Below are 6,798 nucleotides of genomic sequence, written 5' to 3' on the forward strand. Positions count from 1 at the left end.
GTTGATCAAGCATGATGAATCTATGATTGGATGTATCAGAGAATCTCCAGTTATTCCCTGGGAAAGGCCAATTGCTGAATTGCACCTGAAGGTAGCATCAATGGGAGTACGTCCAGCAAACGAACTCCAAACTTATAAATCCAATAAGGGGCAGTCTTTTCGATCCACCAAAGTTTGTTTCGCCTACAATAAAGGTCAGCGATGTAACACCTCTTCCTGCAAGTACGCCCACTTATGTCAAGGGTGCAATGACCAACATCCCAAAGTCAAATGCACAAGGGCAAAATCAGACTGGTCAACCTCCCAACCCCAGTCAACCATTGCAAATGCCAGTCCTTCCAATCCCAATAAATCCGGTAAATTTGCAAACTAAGCCCCCTTAAACTTAACTATCTGATTGAAGGCGTTAGGTATGGTTTTCGACTTGATTGTTCAAAGTCACCATCAATTCATCCTCCACACAACCATAAATCTGCTTATTCTTATCCTCAGGTAGTAGAAGGATACATTATCTCTGGCTTATCAACAAGTCGTATCATGGGTCCATTTGCTGTACCACCATTTCGGATTTTAAGACTTCGCCATTAGGCGTGGTTCCTAAGTCTAAGCCAAATAAATTCCGTATCATTCATGATCTTTCTTTTCCTCAGAATGATATTGACTCAGTAATTTCTAACATTCCTAGAACACTCACAGGTTCAATATGATTGCATAGACACAGTAGTGTCCCTTATACGTAAGTTTGGCCAGGGATCTTTGATGGCAAAGTCAGACATAAAGTATGCTTTCCGTATTATGCCTGTTAGTCCATATGATTATCATCTTCTCGGGTTTATTTGGAGGGACCATTTCTGTTATGAACGTTGTTTACCTATGGGAGCCAGCTGTTCTTGTCAGATTTTTTGAGAAACTTAGCGATGCTTTGCAATGGTTTATGATGACAAAATGTCATGCTACGGGTATGTCGCACATTTTAAACGATTTCTATTTTATTGGTACCCTAATTCAGAGAAATGTAAGGTAGATCTTACAGCCTTTCTTGCACTTTGTGAAAGAGTTGGTATTCCTATCAATAAGGAAAAAACTGTTGGTCCTCTAACAAAGTTGGTGATTTATGGCATAGAAGTTGATTCAATTGAGATGACGAGTCGCTTGCCTCAAGATAAGATTGACAAATGCCGTAACCTACTTCTAGCTTTTGCTTCACGCAAGAAGGTAACACTAAGAGAACTTCAGTCTCTGATAGGGGGTTTGAATTTTGCGTGTTCTGTTAAAATCCCGGGACGTGCTTTCCTAAGGCGTTTGATTGACCTTACCATAGGGGTTACCAAACCTCAACATTTTATTCGTTTGTCATGTGAGGCTAGAGCAGATATGTCTATGTGGTTGCAGTTTCTTGATCAGTTTAATGGAAAGTTTGTACTCTTTCCTGAATCTTGGGAATCTTCGGATGTCATACGTTTCGACACAGATGCTTCGGGTTCGCTAGGCTTTGTAGCTGTATTTGGCGCCAAATGGTTGGTTGGTTCATGGACCGATGAGATGGCTACCTTTCAAATTGTGTTTTGGTGGTATATACCACAGGGTAGTGATATGCGTCTAGTGCATGTATTTGCCGCTGACTAGCATCCTTTTGCGAAAAGAGAGCCGAGTGCGTCAGCCTCTTCTGTCAGTACATAGCCTCTACATTACCAAGACTTCATTAGAAATATGGGGTACTCAGTTGAAAAACAAAAAAGCTATCTTCATGTCAGACAATATGGCAGTGGTACAAATCATAAATAAGCAATCTAGCAAGGATAGTACTTTAATGAGGCTTGTGCGGCGCTTGGTTCTCACTTGTCTTACACATAATATTTTTTTCAAGGCAAATCACATTCCTGGAAAGTATAACATCATTGCAGATAGGTTGTCTCGTTTCCAATTTCGTCGTCTGGCGCCACTCTTGGAGATACAACGAACGGCGGTTCCTTCACAGCTGTTGCAAATTTAAGTTCTGTCACCCAGGCAATCTTAGGGCTTCTTTGTCAGTTTCAACTAGGGCTACATACAAACACTCGTGGAACTGTACAGGACGATGTCTCCAAATATAGTTTCACTACCTTTGCCTTTGCAGAGCATTTGTAATTTTATAGGATATCTGTTTGAAAAACAGTTTAGTGCCAGTAGTATTGCCTCTCATATATCAGCTCTCAGCTATGTTCATAAGCTCTTGGATGTTAAAGACTCTACTCAATCTTTCATTGTAAAGAAACTTTTGAGGAGATGTCACAAGCTAACTCCTTCTAAGGATTCTAGATTGCCCGTTACGAAAGAAATACTTTGTAAATTATGTAATGCCACAGATTTTACTGCTCCCCAGGCTCTCAACGAATTGCTGCTCAAAGCTCTGTATTTACTTAGCTTTAATGTTTTCCTCCGTTTAGGTGAAGTTGTCATCAAATCACCCTCAAACCGCAATAAGGTAATTCAGGTTCAAGATGTTTCCTTCCGAACCATACACCACCACAAATCTCAAAAGAACAGTGACCCTGTCTGATGTCATTATCACAATTCAAAGTAACCCACATAGTGCACATTGCCCAGTGCTTAGTCTATATCGCTATAAAAGCTCCTTTCCACATACATCAGGGCCATTATTTCAATTCACCAATGGGGTTCCAGTTCCTTGGTCTTATGTTTGTGGGCAGCTGTCCAAAGCAGCAATATGTGCAGGTCTTGACCCCAGACGTTACAAAGGTCATAGTTTTTGCATTGGAGCTGCCACTCATGCTGCTCAGTTAGGTTTCTCAGAAAATTATATTCAGCATTTAGGTCGTTGGAATTCAAATGTGCTACATCGGTACATAAGAATACAATCTTTCAAACTATAAGCTAGCACATTTTGCAATTACTATAACATTAACTAAATACATTAAAGCAGGTCAGTGTCTCACTGCTGCTTTAAGCGTCATAACATTTGTACAAGTGGGTCATTTCCATGTCTTATTTATAGATATTTTTATTTCGGGTGAACCATTCACTGTTAGATCATGTTTGTTAACATCAAAATTCTTTTTAGTTTTCTGAGACAATTATTTGATGCATGTATGTATTTCTGTAGCTTGGCCTACTTACCGGCATCCATGACTTTACTTTGTTTCTAGTGTTGATCTTATGAACATATACTCATTCCTGTTTGCATAAGAAGCCACATGCTTGATATCAGGACAGTGTTTCACTGCTGTTATCATTACATGTTTTCTGTTATAAAATGTATTCTCATTTAGTTGTGATTGATTCTAGTCTTCATCAAGGTTGCATGTTTATTTAGATCATTAGTCTTAGTCTACTTTGTACACTTTAACGTGTTATTTGACAGGACAGTGTCTCACTGCTGTCATCCATTTTTAACAAATTGTTATTTTGAATTTGTGTTATTTGCCTTATGTAATATTCACGATTGATGAAACTACTCAGGAAGGTTTTCTTTGTGCAAGTGATGAAGGTTGATTTTAATGTCCATACCTGTATTTTGTTGCTCGCAAGCTCACCTTGGATGGCACGGGATGTGATCTGTTGATCTCATCTTGTGGCCATTTTTTTGATGTGCCATCTTTTTGCTGCATCTTTGTAAGGTTGTTTTTATTGTAGTTGATGTAGACTTTTATAGATAAATTTTGGGGATCAGACATATTGAATTATTTTGTCATTGTTTATTTTCTTTCTCCATTTCAGTGACATTTTCAGTGGATTGTTTGTGAGTCTGATCCCCTTGTTAGTAGTTTGTTATCTAGTTCATCATTTGAATAAATGACATTTTTCATACTCAATTTGCCTTATGTTTATATCTAATATGATACAGCAAAAACTAGCTTCGGTGACCTTTCTCATCATTTTAAGACATAAATCACATTTCGTAAGATTTTAATAAATATTCCTTTATTTAATACAGTTGTGTATACGTTATCAATCTAAACATATTGAATTATTTCAGTTTATGGTGACACAAGAAAGATCTTGGAGAAGCATTTTGCTGTATTTAATATATCAACTTCAGCAGTGATTTGCAATAGATGTTCTCACTTCTGCTACAAAAAGAAAAAAGACCAAAAATACTACAATTCAAAGCCAGAGTTGGGTTTCAGATGAATATTACCCGCCCTTGAAGATACCAAGCCTACAGCGTCCAGACACAAGTCCGCCGTCTGTCACTTTAGTGATCCCTATCACTAGTATCAGTCAGTCATACTGCTTTGTGTGCAAGAAGCCCGGACCAAAGTTAATTGCCACTCCAACCTATGCTAGATACAGAACTTATATTCAAAGTTAAATATTTGTACAATCAGGATCACGATGCTGTCCAGTCACATTGAAAGTGGAACTCTTTCAAAAGACGTCATAGACAAGGTCAAGGCTTCTAAGGATTCCTGCCACCTCAACAGATCCGCAATACTGGAGCTTTTACGGCAAGCTAGAGAGGAAGTCCTTAAAAACGAGGGTACAAGACTTGACTTCGGTGAACCTACGGGTTTAAGTGACTCAGACTATTATAATTCAACCGGGATCACTAGAGACCAGTTTGATGACATCATGACAAATGTTAACACCATAAGACCAACAAAGACCAGGTCAATCCGAACCTGCGCAGCCATCCTTTTGACTAAGTTACGTTCTGGAATGGACAACCAAATGCTTGGAACAATCTTCAATGTGAAAAAAATCCAGGTAAATAAAATTGTTAGGTTAACTTTGAAGGTAATGATTTATGCACAAAATATATGAATATTATAATTATAGATTCTATTGAATGATAATATTATTGCAGATTCGCGGGGCAGTGCAATCTGCCAGGAAAGCTCTGATGGCAGAATTTGTCCCAAGGAACCTCGGATTTTCCCACATTCAGACCCATACAAGGCCACTTGCACAACAAATTATGTCCGATGTAGCATCTGCAATATTAGTGTTGGACGGAACTTATCTCTATATTTAAAAAAGTGGAAACTACACCTTCTCCAGACGATCTTTCAATATGTACAAGCGAATACCCCTTTTAAAACCCATGATAATCGTTTCTACAACAGGATATATCGTCAGTGTCCTTGGACCTTATCTGGCAGATCCAAAGAACAATGACTCCTCTATTCTCAACCATTCGATTCATTCAAGCACAGATGAAATAAAGACATGGGTCAGAGAGGACGATATATTTGTTGTTGATAGAGGTTTCCGGGATTCAGAATCACTTTTGAATGACCTGGGTATACGTATGGAGATGCCTGCGTTTATCCCGAGGGTCCTGAAGCAATTGTCTACAGAGGAAGCTAACAGTTCCAGACTTTTAACAAAGGTAAAACTAAGCCTGTTATCTTTCTAATAAAATGGACCTGCATTTTGAACAATGAATGTTTAACTTAGCTATTTCATGCTAGTGCACTGTTATACCTAAGATTTAAAATATCATGCAGTTGATTGAATACTGTAATTCTACTGACAGTTGTGATGTCTAGTAATGTTGACAAGTATCTTTATTGTTCATTTAGGTCAGATGGGTTGTTGAATCCGTAAATGGAAGAATAAAGACATGGAGATATCTTGGTAAAACACTTCCAAACAGCCATATCCCCTGTATTGGGGATTATGTTAGGATTGTCTGTAGTCTTTGTAACAAGTACCGACCTACTATCAACTCTGGAACATTTGACGATGATATCAACATTGCATCAACAATGACGATGATGGCCAAAAAGACAAACGAACTTCAACAGTCAGTTTGTTCTTGAAAATGGTATGTTAATGATTGGTGACATGTTTGTTTTACAATGGTAAATGTACATATATTCTATTACATGAAAGTTGAAGATAACGAACAGTGACCAATCTCATAACTCCTATAAGCCATGTGTATTTTCAAACTTGAGTCCATATGTTGAGTCGCCATACTTTTGCAGGGCTTGATAAAAGATCCATGAAATAGACTTCCATCGACGATGACAGCAACACCATCACCGATGTTCCCAGGCTTACTGAGGGAGAGATCAGAAACCTTACAATTGGTGTCTATCAGCTAAAGACAGCAAAATCATATGCGGCAGTACATCTCACAGATGATGAATTGTTTGAAATTCTTGTGAGCGATGCTATACCCAATTTTGTCAGTGCCAAAATTCAAAGCCACCACACTTCATCTAAAAAGTATTTCTTATAGATAAAATACGATATCAACATCTTGTCCTGGTATTGTACCTGTAGAAATGGAGCCTGGGTTGTTGGAATGTGCAGTCACTTATCCTGTATTATTTGGTATTTAGCCTTTGCTAGATATCAGAGCGAGCCTTGTGGTATTCGGGACTGGACAGAGGAAGTGGATGATGCGGCGATATCCATCGACAGCTCCGAGGATGAGGAGACTGTCGATTATGATGGACAAGAAGAGTAGTGCAAACCATGCGCATTTAGCTTATGCACCTTTATTGTCATTTCAATGTTAATTCCTCGTTTTTTTTTAGCCTTTTAAAAATAGTTCTCATTCGAATTATTTAATGTATAACAACCATCTTCAATACATATTCAGTTTTGTAGCGAGTTTTGTAATTGCGAAATCACATTGAAAGGTTTATGAAAAAAAAAATCTGTGCTAGGAATTTATTTAGTTAATCACGCCCGAAATGATTTTTATCATTTAGTAATTGTACATATAGTAAAAATTTTGAAATATTATATTTTTAATCCACATTTCATCTAATTATGTAAAGTAATGTAAAGTGCATCGTAACTTCCACATTATTTAATAAAACACACTTTATCCTGAAAGTG

At 37.8% G+C, this 6,798-nt stretch overlaps 1 pseudogene; it reads left to right on the forward strand.

Moving 5' to 3' along the window:
• Nucleotides 1-5,711: 5,711 nt before the first annotated feature.
• On the forward strand, nt 5,712-6,421 carry LOC125662300 (uncharacterized; annotated as a pseudogene).
• Nucleotides 6,422-6,798: the final 377 nt, after the last annotated feature.

Source organism: Ostrea edulis, chromosome 8 (genome assembly GCF_947568905.1).
Source record: "Ostrea edulis chromosome 8, xbOstEdul1.1, whole genome shotgun sequence".
Lineage (NCBI taxonomy): Eukaryota > Metazoa > Mollusca > Bivalvia > Ostreida > Ostreidae > Ostrea > Ostrea edulis.